General features: G+C 40.1%; 1 protein-coding gene and 1 pseudogene across 3 annotated transcripts in view; one reads left to right on the top strand and one right to left on the bottom strand.

Annotated features, from left to right (window-relative positions):
• Nucleotides 1–14,824, top strand: part of fyco1a (FYVE and coiled-coil domain autophagy adaptor 1a) — a 244,449-nt gene that overhangs the window by 176,158 nt on the left and 53,467 nt on the right. The gene's annotated exons all lie outside the window — the stretch shown is intronic.
• Nucleotides 1,011–3,866, bottom strand: LOC134357908 (C-X-C chemokine receptor type 6-like; annotated as a pseudogene).

Genomic DNA, 14,824 nt, shown 5'->3' with positions numbered 1-14,824 from the left:
GGTGAGAGAGGAAACTGGGAATGGGAATGGTGAGCATTGGGGGCAATTACTGGAAGTTCGAGAAATTGGTGTTCATGCTATCGGGTTGGTGGCTAGCCAGACGGAATATAAGGTGTTGCTGCTCCAGCCTGAGTGTGGTCTCATCGCAGTAGTTGAGATAGTCTTGAATTGACGTCAGAATGGGAATGGGAAGTAGAATTGAAGTGGGTGGCCACTGGGAGATCCTGCTTTTCTGGCAGATGGAGTGTAGGTGCTTAGTGAAGTGGTCTCCCAGTCTATGTGGGGTCACACCGATTTACAGGAGGCCACACCGGGAGCACCGGATACCGTAAATAGCCCCAACAGACTCACAAGTGAAACGTCACCTCACCTGGAAGGACAGTTTGGGACATGAATCGTAGTGAGATAGGAGGTGTAGCACTTGTTCTGTTTGCAAGGATACAATAAATACCAGGAAGGAGATTAGTAGGGAGGGATGAATGGACAAGGGATTCGCATAGGGAGTGACCCCTGTGGAAAGCAGAAATTGGGGGAAGGAAAGATGTACTTGGTGGTGGGATACAGCATCCATGAATTTTCTTGTCCACTTCATCTTTTGTTCATTTTGTCCTCTACTTTTGTGACTTTCACAGGATAATGTTTCATTGCACAGAGAATTAGGCACCATAGGAAACATCCTATCAGAATACATCCCAGCTAGGTATGCAACTGCTCTGCCCAAAGCTGCAAGAAATTCAAGGGTTGTGAATGCAGTCCAGTCCATTGTGCCAATCACAATGCTGCCTTTCTTCCATAGATTGCATCTACACTTCCTGCTTCTTTGGTAAAAGAGGGCCAACATAACAAGGACTCTTGTCACCATGGGGAATCTCTTCTTCCCTCTTCTCTCGGTCAGAAGATAAAAAGCTTGAAAGCATATATCACCAGACTTAAGAATAGTTTCTATCCTGCTGTTATCAGACTCTTGAATGGACCTCTCATTCAGAAAAGTTGACTTGTTGATCTTCCAATCTACATTGTCATGGCCTTTGCACTCTAGTTGTTTACCTCTGTATTGGACTTCCTCTGTGGCTACAGCAATATATTCTGCATTCTGTTTTCTTTTCACTGCCTTGGTGTGCATAGGCATGGCATGATCTGCTTAAATGGCATGTAAACAAAGATTTTCGCTGTATCTCAGTACAATAAACCATTGCCAGTACCAGTAATATTCATTGTTGTTTGTAAATACTGATTTAATGTGTTTTTGCTTCTTTTTTTTTTGCAGAGCCCTTATTTTGCCTTAAATCCATATAATCTGATTGTAGTCCTTACTGTCTGGTTATTGGAACTCTTAATGACTTTGACAACTTCTGTAAGTCTTTCATTAATATTTTTAGCTCTCAGGAGAACAATTGCAGCTTTTCTAGTCCCCTTGCATACCCGAAACCTTGCATAACTAGAATTATCTTTGTAAATTTGTCTTCCATCTGTTTAGTGGCTTCCTTAAAAAGTGGTGTCCAGAATTGGTGCTAAAGGGTACTAACTGAGGAATTATTATGATTTCATAGAACTCAAAATCATAAAAATAAAAGGAAGTGTGAGCCTTCAATCCCTTATGCCTATTCTACCACTCAAAACGATCATGGTTATTCTTCAGCTTCAACATCACTTTCTTGCATATTTCCAGATACCTTGTTTCCCTTAATATCCATAGCCACAATGACTTTAATCTGGAATATTTTCATGAAAGCCGCCATATCTCTCCTGTATAGAGTACCTTAAAAGTGAACTCACTGAAAATGCTGAAGGAACTTGACAGATCAGGCAGCATATTTGGAGAGAGATAGAGATGATGCTTCAGGCTGAGGCCTTTATCAGGACCGGAAAGGAAGGGGGAAGAAGCCAGAATCAGAAAGTGGGTTGGGAAGGAGTACAAGCTGGATGGACTCTTCATTCCTCTCCAGAATCCGCGGAATTTCATATGTTTATCTAAAAAATGTTGCAGCCTTCTGGGGGAAAAACAATTTCCTCTCATCTGTCTTGAATGGCCAACCTCTTTATTTTGAATCTGTGAATCCCTGTTTCTGGACACCTCAGTCAGGGGAAATATAAATCTTGCATTTATCCTATATATCCCTTTATATTCCTGAAAAAGGGTCTCGGCCTGAGACGTCGACTCTTTACTCTTTTCCATAGATACTGTCAGACTTGCTGAGTTCCTTCAGCATTTTGTGTGTGTTACTTTGCATTTCTAGCATCTGCAGATTTTCTCATGTTTGTGATCCCCATAAGAATTCTGCAGTGAGTTCACCGCTCTCACTCTTTTAAACCCTAGGAGCATCTAGAGACTATCTACTAATTAGTTTAAAAAGCATTCTGAAACTTTATGTTCACTTGCAGAATTGTTTTTCTTTCATTAACATTCCAATGCATTTTGATTTCTTCATTTTCTCACTTTTTCTTCTTACTGTTGGCTTGTATCAGTAAGCAAACTTTTTCATACCATCTAAAACAAAGGGATTATAATCTGTACAAAGTAGACAAGAAATAGATCAAAATTAGAAATTGATGTTTTGTCTTTTCAAAATTAGAGCATGAGACTAGCAAAAACCTTAAGAATTCTGGAAACATTTCCCATAACTTTCAATTCCATTTACTGATATTTCATGAATCTTTTACAAAGGAGACAGTGTTGTTTCTCTTTGATGTGATCTTTGCTGTGATATTTCATACTCAGTTTTCAAATGCACGTGGTTGTTTTTGACTGATACATCCAACAGCTTTTAGAATCTTCCAAAAATTGCTTCTGATCTTCACTTCAATAAATACATGCAGAATAAGATTAAGACAGCAATGTACATAGGCAATTTTCTCTGTTACAACAATTGCATACTTTAGAATTGCCTGGAATTCACAAGTTCTGCTTCCTTCACTGACCATCTGTAAAGTTTGCAGCATAATTGCAACATTGGGAGTTCATAAATCATGAAAACAATTACAACTACAACTATAATCTTTAATGATTTACCTTTCTGAAAGCCCTTGGTATGGAGTAGTTTGTTTGCAATGATTGTGTAGCAAATGATCATTGTCACAAAGGGTATCAGAAATCCCATCACCATCTGTGTTACGTAGACTCCTACTTTGATGATGTCTGAATTAGGTGGATAGTTCATATGGCATACAGCTTTACCAGTTTCTCCAGCACTTTTTTCACTTAATAGAAATTCTGGAAGAGACAGAATGATAGCAAGCACCAAATCCCTCCACAAAAAGACATACCATGTATTATTTTATATTTAGGCATTTTTGTTGCTTGAGTAATGGCATGACACCTGTTAATGGTCACACAGGTAAGCATAAACATACAACTATAGAGGTTGACAGTGTAAACACCATTTACAACTTTGCACGTAAAAGTTCTAAAAGTCCATCCATAATATGCATCTACTGCCCAGAGCGGCAAGGTGCAAAGTAACATCAAGTCAGCAATCGCCAGATTCAACATGTAGAAATCTGTCATGCTCTTCAGCTTCTCATGAAGGACCTTTGCCACAATGACCAAAGAATTGCCTAGAAGCCCTGCCACAAATATGATTGCATATAAACTGGGCATATAAACTTGCTTAAAAAAGTATAACTTTGATATTATTACAAAATAAAATACGTGTATCAAAGGGAAATGTGGTTTCATCATAGTCATAATATTGGTAATCATTATCTTCCATAATGAGGAACCAAGGTGAATGCACCTGAAATAAAGCAGAGGGACTAGTGATGGACTGAGCTGAACCTTAAAGTTAAAGACTGTCCCGAGCCTTGTGGCCCATCAGACCGGTGCTTATGCCGGTTTCTGTGGCGTGAAGCGACTGAGAGTACGAGACTCCCCCCCCCCCCCCCGGATAGGACGCCAGTCTATCATGAGGTTAATCCCCAGCATTTAGCCAGTACCCATTTTCAGCTGGGTGGACTGGAGCAGTGTGTGGTTAAGTGCCTTGCTCAAAGACACAACACACTACCTTGGCCGAGACTCAAACCCATGACCTTCAGATCGTGACCCCAAAGCCCTAACCACTTGGCCATGCGCCACAAGCTGAACCTTAGCTGCCCTTTAAAGAAGATGAACACAATGTACTTACTAAACAAGATAAATCATTATTTTATTAATTAATATGATAAGTTCTTATTCTAGCATTTCTTCTGGCAGAATATTACTCAACATTTGTGTGATCTCAAGTTTAATACTTTGTTATGTCTAATGGAATTTATTTTATGTTTGACACATTCATTTCAAAGTTAAAAGAAATAAATTATAGCTGTGACAGTTTTAAAAGTATCATTTGATACAGATTTTAAATGCAACTTTAAAAGTAAACATTGAAAGCAGCTCTATTGAAACTTACCGCGATTATTGAAAATCGGGCCACTTTGGTAACAGTTGATGTGTGTTTCTTGCTTTGACTGGTAGTTATCACACTGATGCATATTGCAGATGATTTAAGACCATATTCATTGATGGATCTGATTGATATGGGGAGGGGTAACGGACATTTGTTATAAAACACTTAAGTTTTTCCAGTGGCCCAATGCTGATGTAGTAGGGAAGCTTGTCCACTGCATTTTTTATTTTGTCTGCTACTTTTGTGACTTTCACAAAGTAATGTATCATTCAACAGTGCATCATGCATCATAGGAAGCATCCTATCAGAATGCATCACAGCTTGGTATACAACTGCTATGCCCAAGACTACAAGAAATTTTAGGGTTGTGGAGGTAGGCCATTCCATCATGCCAATCGCAATCCTGCCTCTCCTCCACTGACCCCATCTACACTTCCTGCTTCCTCAGTAAAAAGGGGCCAGCATAACAAGGACTCTTCTTACCATGGGAAATCTCTCCTTCCCTCTTCTATTGGTCAGAAGATACAAAAGATTGAAAGCATATATCACCAGACTTCAGAATAGTTTCTGTCCTGCTGTTATCAGACTCTTGAATAGACCTCTTATTCAGAAAAGTTGAATTGTTGATCTCTAACGCAGGCCTCTGATGGTCTGAGTCGACGTTGATCTCCCAATCTACATTGTCTTGGCTCTTGCACTCTATTTGTTTACCTCTGTGTTGGGCATTGTCTGTAGCTACAGCACTATATCCTGCATTCTGTTTTCTTTTCACTATCTTGGTGTGCATAGGCATGACATAATCTGCCTGAATGGCATGTAAACAAAGATTTTCACTGTATCTCAATACAATAAACCATTGCCAGTACCAGTAATATTTATTGCTGTTTAGTAAATCCTGATTAAATTTGTTTTTGCTATCCTTATCATCTCTGAATGCAACATAACTTTTTTTTTGCAGAGCCCTTATTTCGCTTTAAATCCATATAAAGTGATTGTAGTTCTTACTGCTTGTTTATTAGAAACTTCTTAATAACTCAGAAAATTTTTGTAAGTCTTTCAGTAACATTTTTAGCTCTTTTGAGAACATTTGCAGCTTTTCTAATCCCCTTGCATACCTGAAGCCTTGTGTAAAGCTCCGTTATATTGGCTTGTATATATCTAGGGGAAATGCCGCCTGGACGCCTCCAGCTGGGTTGGTTGCTGTACCACTGCCACCCAGATCAGTCCCAAACATCAATCATCAGCCAGCACACACAGTACGTTATACCAAGTACACTTTATAGATATTACTAAGTCTATGAAATTAATATAAGTTCAATACAGAAAAAGAAGGAATGGGAAAAAAAGGTGCCAGACTTATCAAAGTTCAGTTCTTCGTGCACAAGTTGGAGCTCAGGAGGTTCTTCGGGACCACCCGGACCCTCCGGACCCTGTCGACTTGCGGCTTGGGACTACCCGGAGTGATGGACCGGAGCCTTCCCACACGTCCGTCGTCCTCCCTGTCTCTTGTCTGACTCCCCGCCAAAAACCTTTGTTCCCAGTCATATGAGACAGCATTATCATCCCAAGAAATGATAACATGAACACCCACTGGCTAATAGCACCCTGCTATCTGTATTAACCCAAGCAAATTTCCAGCTAGAGACTTTCCCAGCATTTAACATAACAAAGAAGCCATTTTAAATTTAACATACAAAGAAGAAACCCCGTACACTTGCATAACTAAAATTAGTTTTGAAAATTTTCCTTCTATCCGTTCAGTGACTTTCTTAAAAAGTGGTGTCCAGAATTGGTGTAAAGAGTACTAACTGAGGAATTATTATGATTTCATGGAACTCAAAATCATAAAAATAAAAGGAAGAGTAAACCTTCAGTCCCTTATGTCTGTTCTACCATTCAAAAAGATCATGGCTAATCGTCTGCTACAAAATCACTTTCCTGCATAATTCAATATCCCTTGATTCCCTTAATATCCATCAGTACAATAACCTTTGTCTAGAATATTCTCAGTAAAAAGCTTCCTTCTCTGTCCTGTTTAGAGTACCTAAAAATTGAAACATACCTAAAATACTGGAGCAACTCAACTGATCAGGTAACATCTATGGAGAAATATAGTGCAAAGCACATTTGTCCAAGCATATTTATTTATTATCAAAGAATGTATAAATTATACACCTTGATATTTGTCTGCTTACAGGCAGCCACAAAGCAAGAAACTCAAGTAACCCAATAAAAAATAACAATGTGCAGAGAAAAACACACCTCATGCAAACAATAGAAGCTAGCCAACAGCATTCCAAACCCGACAGTCTCAGTTCTGCTCCTGGAGCAGTTACAGTCCCCAGTTCATCATACTAGTGGGGCAGAAAGGCACGGCAGCTGGATCAGTTCACAGCCTCGGCGCCATGGGGAAATGTATGAACATTCACAGGAGAGTGAGCGAAATCAACCTGTCTCGTGCCTCCGTACCCGACCCTTGGACTTTCAGTCTATCTGGGTCAATGTTTAAGTTGTCCAAGCATCGATTAGTGTCAGATTCCAGAATCCAAATCTGTTATGCTTGGGCCACCCAGCCCAAAGCCGTTCTCAATCTGCTGCCAAAATGAGGCCACCTTCAGACTGAAGGAGCAACACCTCATATTCAGCCTAGGTAGCCTTCAACCTGATGGCATGTTTTCTCCAACTTCTGGTAATATTTCCCTTGTTCCGTTTTCTCCTTTTCCGTTCCCCATCCTAGCTCCCTTCTTGCACCTTCTCTTCTCACCTGCCCATTACCTCCACCTGGTGTGCCTGCTCCATCCTTTTCTCCAGTGGTCCACTCTCCTCTCCCATCAGATTCCTTCTTCTTCAGCCCTTTAACTCTTCCACATCCCCCTTCCCTCACTTACCCATTCTTCCCCCTCACCTGCTTTCATCTATGATCTGCGAGCTTGTACTCCTTCGCCTCCCCACCTTTCTTATTCTGGCTTCTTCCCCCATCTTTTCCAGTCCTGAAAAAGGGTCTCCATTTGAAACACTGACTTTCTATTCCTCTCCATCGATGCTGACTAACCTGGTGAGTTCCTCCAGCCTTTTGTGTGTGTTACTCTGGATTATTAGTATCTACAATATCAAATATGTTTATCTAAAAGTGTTGCAACGTTTTGGGTGAAAAACAATTTCTTCTGAAACATTCTGGTTTCCTCAGTTGCGTAAGGCTAGTGAAAGCAACCGCCGGCCCCGCCAAACTCGTGAGACTGAGGCACACTCCCACCCCAAACCCCTATTTGTGTGGATGCTGTGTAGTTTGCTACCCTGTTACAAATTAATGCCATGAAGTAACAAACAGTGCACTGCATATGATTAAAGGAATTATGTTTATGAGTCTTAACTAAAGGTAAAGAATAACAAAAGGAAAAGGGCCCATTCCAATTAAACAGTCAAATGTGCACAAGTTGGAGCTCACCTTGAACTTCTTTATCACTCATGCGCTGGGCCCTCGGTCAATGTGGAAATACACACCGCCTTCCAAAGGTCGCTCGCAATCCATCTCGAACAAACAGATCTCCCACCGGATCGTATGCTATGACCGGTTCTCCTCAGCGTCTTCTTTCTTCACTTCCTCTCGATCAAAAGCTCCAAGCCCAGCCTTAGTGTCCCTCACCAGAGTAACGTCCCATTAACTCAACCATCCTAATTGGATGACACACATTTCTCCTCAATTCTTATCTTCAACAATAACCCAAACAAGCATGAAAACAGAACAGACCGCTCTTACAGAACTGCCAAAATGAAATACATACAGCATAACTGTAAAAATATGAACCGGGGCATTACATTTCTGTCTTGAATGGTCTTCCTCTTTATTTTGGATCTGTGAATCCCTGTTTCTAGAAACCTCAGTCAGGGGAAATATAGATCTTGCATTTATCCTATATATCCCTTTATATCCTGAAAAAAGTCTCGGCCCGAAACGTCGACTCTTTACTCTTTTCCATAGATGTTGCCTGACCTGCTGAGTTTCTTCAGCATTTTGTGTGTTTTGCTTTGCATTTCTAGCATCTGCTGATTTTCTCATGTTTGTGATCCCCATAAGAATTCTGCATATTTCACTGAGTTCACCGCTCTCACTCTTTTAACCCTGGAGCATCCAGAGACTATCTACTAATTCTTTCCTCCACCAGATTTTCATGCCAGGAAACAAACTGATGAATCTTTGTTACCCTCCCTCTATCATAACTATATAATTCTTTTGCTTCTTATATGTAAAAAAGGGAATGTAACAAAGATTTACTGGATTGATTCCTGACATGCAAGCTAATTGAGAGATTAAGCCGATTGGATCTACACACTTTGGATGTTTAGAAATACCAGAAAAATAAGCCATTTACCTTCGAGCGTGCTCTGCTATTCATCAAGATTGGTGTTGTGTACAATATCTCAGGTCTGAAAGACCAAGTATACTACATCCAGTAGTTCCCCTATATCTTTATTCCTCACATGAGCATCACATCCCTGGATGACCATGTCACTTCAGTCTCTGGGGACAATGTCCAGGCATTATTCAAGAGGATGAATCCACAAGACACAGCTGGTGCAAATTAAAAATCCTTTTGGAGGATTTACAGACAAGTTTATCTCTTGTTTCTGCAGTTAAAGTTCCCACCTGCTTCAGAAGACAGTACACGCCCAATAGGAGTGTAGTAACATGCCTCAATGATGACATTCCGTGGCACTTACAATACCTGTAATGAAGTGCTTTGAAAGGTTGGTTATAACGTGAACCAGCTCCTTCCTCAGAAATGACTTGGATCTATTCCAATCGAGTTGAAACCCCTTTTCTATTTGGCATCTCTGGAAATGCAGCTCGTTAGCCCCTCACTAACAACCACTGGACTCCACGGTGAGAAACTCACCTTTCTCAGGCTTCGTACATCTAGGGTGTATACGTACGACTTTGGTCCCACCAAATCCGTGAGTTTGGGATGTCCCGCCCACCCAAACTCCGTTTGTGTGAATGCTGTGTGATTTACTGCCCCATACACTGAGATCATACACTGCATACGAATATAAAAAATTATATTTAAGAATGCTAACTTAAACGAACAGTTATTAAAGGAATGAAATAAAGCAAAAAGGACCCATTTTTCTTAAACAGTCAAATGTGCATATAAGTTGGAGCTTATCTTGAACTTGTCTGTAACTCGCGTGTTGGATCCTTGGTCTGTGTGAAAGCACACACCACCTTCTGAATGTTGCTTGAAATCCATTTCAAACAAACGGGTCTTCTGTTGGAGTATTGGTCCTTCTTGAAGCCACCCACCTGCACAGAGCACCTTGTGCTAAAAGTCCGGCCCCCTTAGCCATCTTCCCTCCTGTCTTCTCCTAGTTCCTGCCAAAAAAGACCCCGCCCCACACCAGTGTCCCTCTGCCCAGCACTCTCCAAAACATTCTCCCAATACCGCTGGCTTGATTGGCTGACACTACATCCCTAAGTTGAAGAAAAAAGCCTGTTATCTCAGCTCAAACCCAAACAGGCTGAAAGCAGAACAGACTGCTCTTATAGAACTGTTAAAATGAAATACCTACTCCATAGCAGTAAAAATATTAACCAGGCCTTGGAGTCATAGAGGTGCAAGACTTGGGCCTCTGTACTTCTCACTGCAAATTGATACTCAACTTCCTCATTGACAGACTTCAATCAATGAGCATTGGTAGCAACACCTCCTCTCCTCTGATTATTAACACCAGTGCACCGTAAGGCTGTGTGCTTAACCTTTGCTCTATTCTCTATATTCATATGACTATGGCAAAGCACAACTCCAATGCTAACTTCAAGTTTGCTAACAACACGAATCACAGGTGATGACGAGGCAGCCTGCCGGAGTGAGATAGGACACCTGCTTAAGCATTGCTAAAACAACCTACTGCTCAACATGAGCAAAAATAAAGAACTGATTGTTGACTTGAAGATGGGGAAGGAGGGAAAACATGTGCCAATCTGCATTGGGTGAGTAGTGGTGCAGAGTCACAGCAATTTTAAATTCCAGTGTGTGAGCATATTGAATTATCTGTCTGGAGCCCAGCACATAGATACAGTACCGTCAAAGGGAAAGCACAGCAGTGTCTTACTTTGTTAGGAGACTAAGGAGGTTCAACCTATCAATAATTCTTAAAGATGCACTGTTGACGGTGTCCTGACTGGTTGCATCATACTTTGCCTGGTATGGCAGTTCGAATAAACAGAAACCTAAGAAGCTGCAGATAGTAGTGTATTTTGCCCAGTACAACATGGCCACATCCCTCCCCACAATTGTTAGGATCTACTGCCTCAAGAAGGTGACATCATCAAAGATTCCCACCATCTGGGCCATGCCATCTTTTCATAGCTACCATCAGGCAGCAGGTGCAGAAGCCTCAAATCCCATGTCACCATCTTCAAGAACAGCTACTTCCCTTCAACCATTCAGTTCTTGAACCAACCAGCAAAACCCAGATCGCTACCATTTAACAACTATGACGACCACATTACACTAAAGTGGACTTTGTTGATTTTTGTCTAATTGCGTTAACTCTTATTTTAAAAAAACATAAATGTTCTTGTGAGTGCTGCGTATATGATTCTATGTATCTGATACTGCTACAAGTTTTTCATTGCATCTTTGCATGTATATACAGTACATGCACATATGACAATGAACTCAACTTTGAAACTTTATCTATTTTGTGCACTAAAAGCTCAAGAAAAAATCAACAGATTGGTTACACTTGATTTTCATTTCATAAATCAATTCTATTTTGTTCTGCCTAATTTTTGTTATTATTCTGTAGTTGCGCTTCAAGGGCTTCCTTAATAACAACCACTCCCTACTGATTTATGGATTCTAGTTTTCCCTATTCATTCTGAATTGCAATTGAAAAATACAGAAGTTGCATTCATTTTTAATGCCTTAGTTGACTGGCTGTGTCTGGCTAGTTCATTTTATTTCTATTGCCTATGGTTGCTCTGTTTCTACACCCACTTTGAAATGATAATATTCAGTTTGTATCGTCTCATCAATGATCTCATCTAAAGGAAGTTCAGTTAACCCAGAAAAGATATCAACTGGTATGAAGTTGAAAACCACAAAGAATGCTGCTTGGATTAATTGGCAACCAATCAGAAAATACTTACACCAATGTCTCAGCTCAGATTCTGACACCTTTCCTTACCCAGACATTTCTGTAGATAAAGTGAGAAATCAAGATTGCCATATCAGTTTTCAAAGCATGTTTTTTAAATGGCTTGCTGCTGTGAATTGATAGCATGCACTCTTACCCGACAGTACTGCTTGCTTATACTGCTGTTCTTGTAATTTCAGAACCGATGACTATCTGTAGGTTATATTTGAAACTTTGATTCCTTTCTGTATTAATGAAATCAATGGTTACTGTACAATATGCCCTTGAACTACGTTTTGCTAGTCCCTGACAGCACCACACTTGAGAATAATTCCATTCCCTTAATATGCAGTTTGTGCATCATTACTGACAGTGTGTCATGGAAGCTGCCTTTTGTCCTGTGCGTAGTCACAATACCTTCATTCTGCATGCATTCCCCTTGAGAAATATCTCCAGTTACTTCTCTTCCTCCTTTGTTAACTGTTCTGGACACCTTTTAATCATACTACTGTTAGTCAGCATTCTCCAAAAAATACAGCATTGAATTCCATGCACACAACTGATTCTAAGTTGAAATCATCTCACTTGTACCTTCCACTCTTTTCAAATTGTCAGTATTCTTGCCTCAAAGGTATCTAGAATTAGATGAGCCCAAACTTCCTGTGAATGAATAATAAAAAGGCTGATGTATTTATCTCAGGTCCTTGTTAACTCTATTTAAATGATGTCAATTTCGAAGGCTCTGATTCAGTCTCTCTACCAGTAGTCTGTATGAAGCTTATTGTTCCCATTCTTGAAGTTTATTTATCTTTAAGATAGCTTCAGGCTATAGGTCTACATCATCATTAAGATATTTATTTTCATATCTGTTGTGCGCTTCCCTCAACTTATGAAACCCTTATCCATTTATTTGTTTCCTTTGATGTAACATTATGAACATTCTGCTCATTAGATTTCATCATTCTATCTTCCATGAACTTGAGGTTACCCAAAACTCAGCTTCTGTGTATTACGTTCTGTCATATACATTTTGATCATCCTTGAATATAATCTCCTTGTCCCTACCTTCCTAATTAGACTAGCATCCCATTATTTTTTCTGTTGTCTTTTTGTCATTGTCTAACTGGTTTCCTACAATCCACTACAGACATAAACACAATACCAAGTCTGCAGCAATATTGAGAACTCATTTCTAATAATGGAAGAGGTCATTTGAATCATTTGTATGCAAAGCATCATGTCTGTGTTTTATTTTCAAGCCTTAGAATAATCACGGGATTCAATTTGCACAAAGCTACATTCCATACACAGCTATGTAGTAACCAGGTAATTTGTTGTACCAATGTTAGTCAAGGTCTAAACATTGTCCCGCGTGCCAGGAGCATCAATGCAGCGTCACAATCTTTTATGATCACCTGTTGAGAACAGATAACTCACCCAAAAATGTAGGATTCCAATAGTAACGCCATTCCTTCAGAACTGTACTGATTTGCCAGCCTGGATTATATATATGTTAAAATGCAGTGAAAGATAAACCCGTAACCTTTTATGTCAGAGGGAGGAATACTGCAGTTTGAGCCTCAATGGGAACTGTTTGAGATGTAGAAAATTCCTAAATTTCACTTGAAACCTCTGTTGCTATGTGTCGATAAACAAGCATCAGCAGCCCCAAATCATAATGACTTGGCTTTGAAAGTTTGCTTTGAAAGGGCATGGGTTAAGTGCATGCTAGAGTAGCAAACTTATTTGCATCTTTAGCAATTAGACATGTAGCCAAAACCAGTTTTCTAGGTCCATCTTTTCAGCACTCTTGAGGTTTTGTTTGTGAACAGACCACTGTGTTGTAATTTTTGAGATGCAAGTCGCTGACAACAGCCCGCAGTCGGCCTGATTTGGTCCATTATGGACTCTGTTAGAATATTATGGAGACCCTTGAGCTCCTTTCAGATTTGGAGTAGACTCCAATCTACTGCCCTAAATCATATCGTCATGGCTAGTCTCGTGTAACCCTTGCACCTATAATCCCTTCTGCCCTTGGTGAACTTTCACCTCTTTGCTTATCAAAAGTCTATCTACCGCTACCTTACAAATATTCAAAAATTCTGTTACCACCACTCTTGGTGAAGAGTTCAAAGACTTATGACCCACTGAGAGAAAATGTTTATGTTCAACAATCAGGTGACCCCTTATTTTTAAACAAAGGACAACTTGACCATTCCAGGTATTAATCTAGAAAATGTCTGATTTGTTTCCTACATATTAATATAATTCATTAAATTAACGAGTTCAATAAGCAAACTGTGCCCCAGATGGGATTAGATTAATGCCTCTCTACTTGTTCAGTCAATTTCCCTCATAATGATCCATAACATTATGTTGGGTTTCCTGCACCATACTCAGGTAATACTGAGAGTGCACTATAAGCACTCAGATGCTGCCAAGTAAATTTATTTATATATTTAGCAATACAGTGCAGAATAGGCCCTTCCGGTCCTTCGAGCCACACCGCCCCGGCCACTACAACCTACAATTAACCCTCATTTAACCATTAGACAATTTACAATGACCAGTTAACCTATCCGGTATGTTTTGTACTGTGAGAGGAAACCAGAGTACCCGGGGGATACCCACATATTCCACAGGGAGGATGCCCAGAGATTCCTAACAGAATGGTGCCAGAACTGAGCTCCGAACTCCGGAACACTGAGCTGTATCAGTGTCACAGTAACCGCTACAATACCGTGGCACCCACAAATTAAATGAGTTGAAAAACTGAACTAAGGAGGAACAAATCAAATTACAGGACAATTTGATACAAGTATTAAGATTAAGATAAAATAGTTATAAGCAAAATATTTCCAGTAATAAAACATCCATAAAATGGAGTAATACATGCAATATCGTATCGCAACACGGACTAAATATTGGAAGAACTCAGCAGGTCAGGCAGCATCTATTGAGAGGAATAAACAGTTGAAATTTCAGGCCCTTCATCAGGATCTGATGAAGGGTCTTGGCTTGATGGCTTGAAGTGTTATTAAAGTGATTAAGAAATCTATTATCGCAAACACGAGGAAATCTGCAGATGCTGGAAATTCAAGCAACACACACAAAAAATGCTGGTGAACGCAGCAGGCCAGGCAGCATCTATAGGAAGAGGTACAGTCGACATTTTGGGCCGAGAACCTTCGTCAGAACTAACTGAAAGAAGAGATAGTAAGAGATTTGGAAGCGGGAGGGGGAGGGGAGATCCACAATGATAGGAGAAAACATGAGGGGGAGGGATGGAGCTAAGAGCTGAA

Source organism: Mobula hypostoma, chromosome 17 (genome assembly GCF_963921235.1).
Source record: "Mobula hypostoma chromosome 17, sMobHyp1.1, whole genome shotgun sequence".
Classification (NCBI taxonomy): Eukaryota; Metazoa; Chordata; class Chondrichthyes; order Myliobatiformes; family Myliobatidae; genus Mobula; species Mobula hypostoma.
This window is presented reverse-complemented; position numbering and strand designations above follow the sequence as displayed.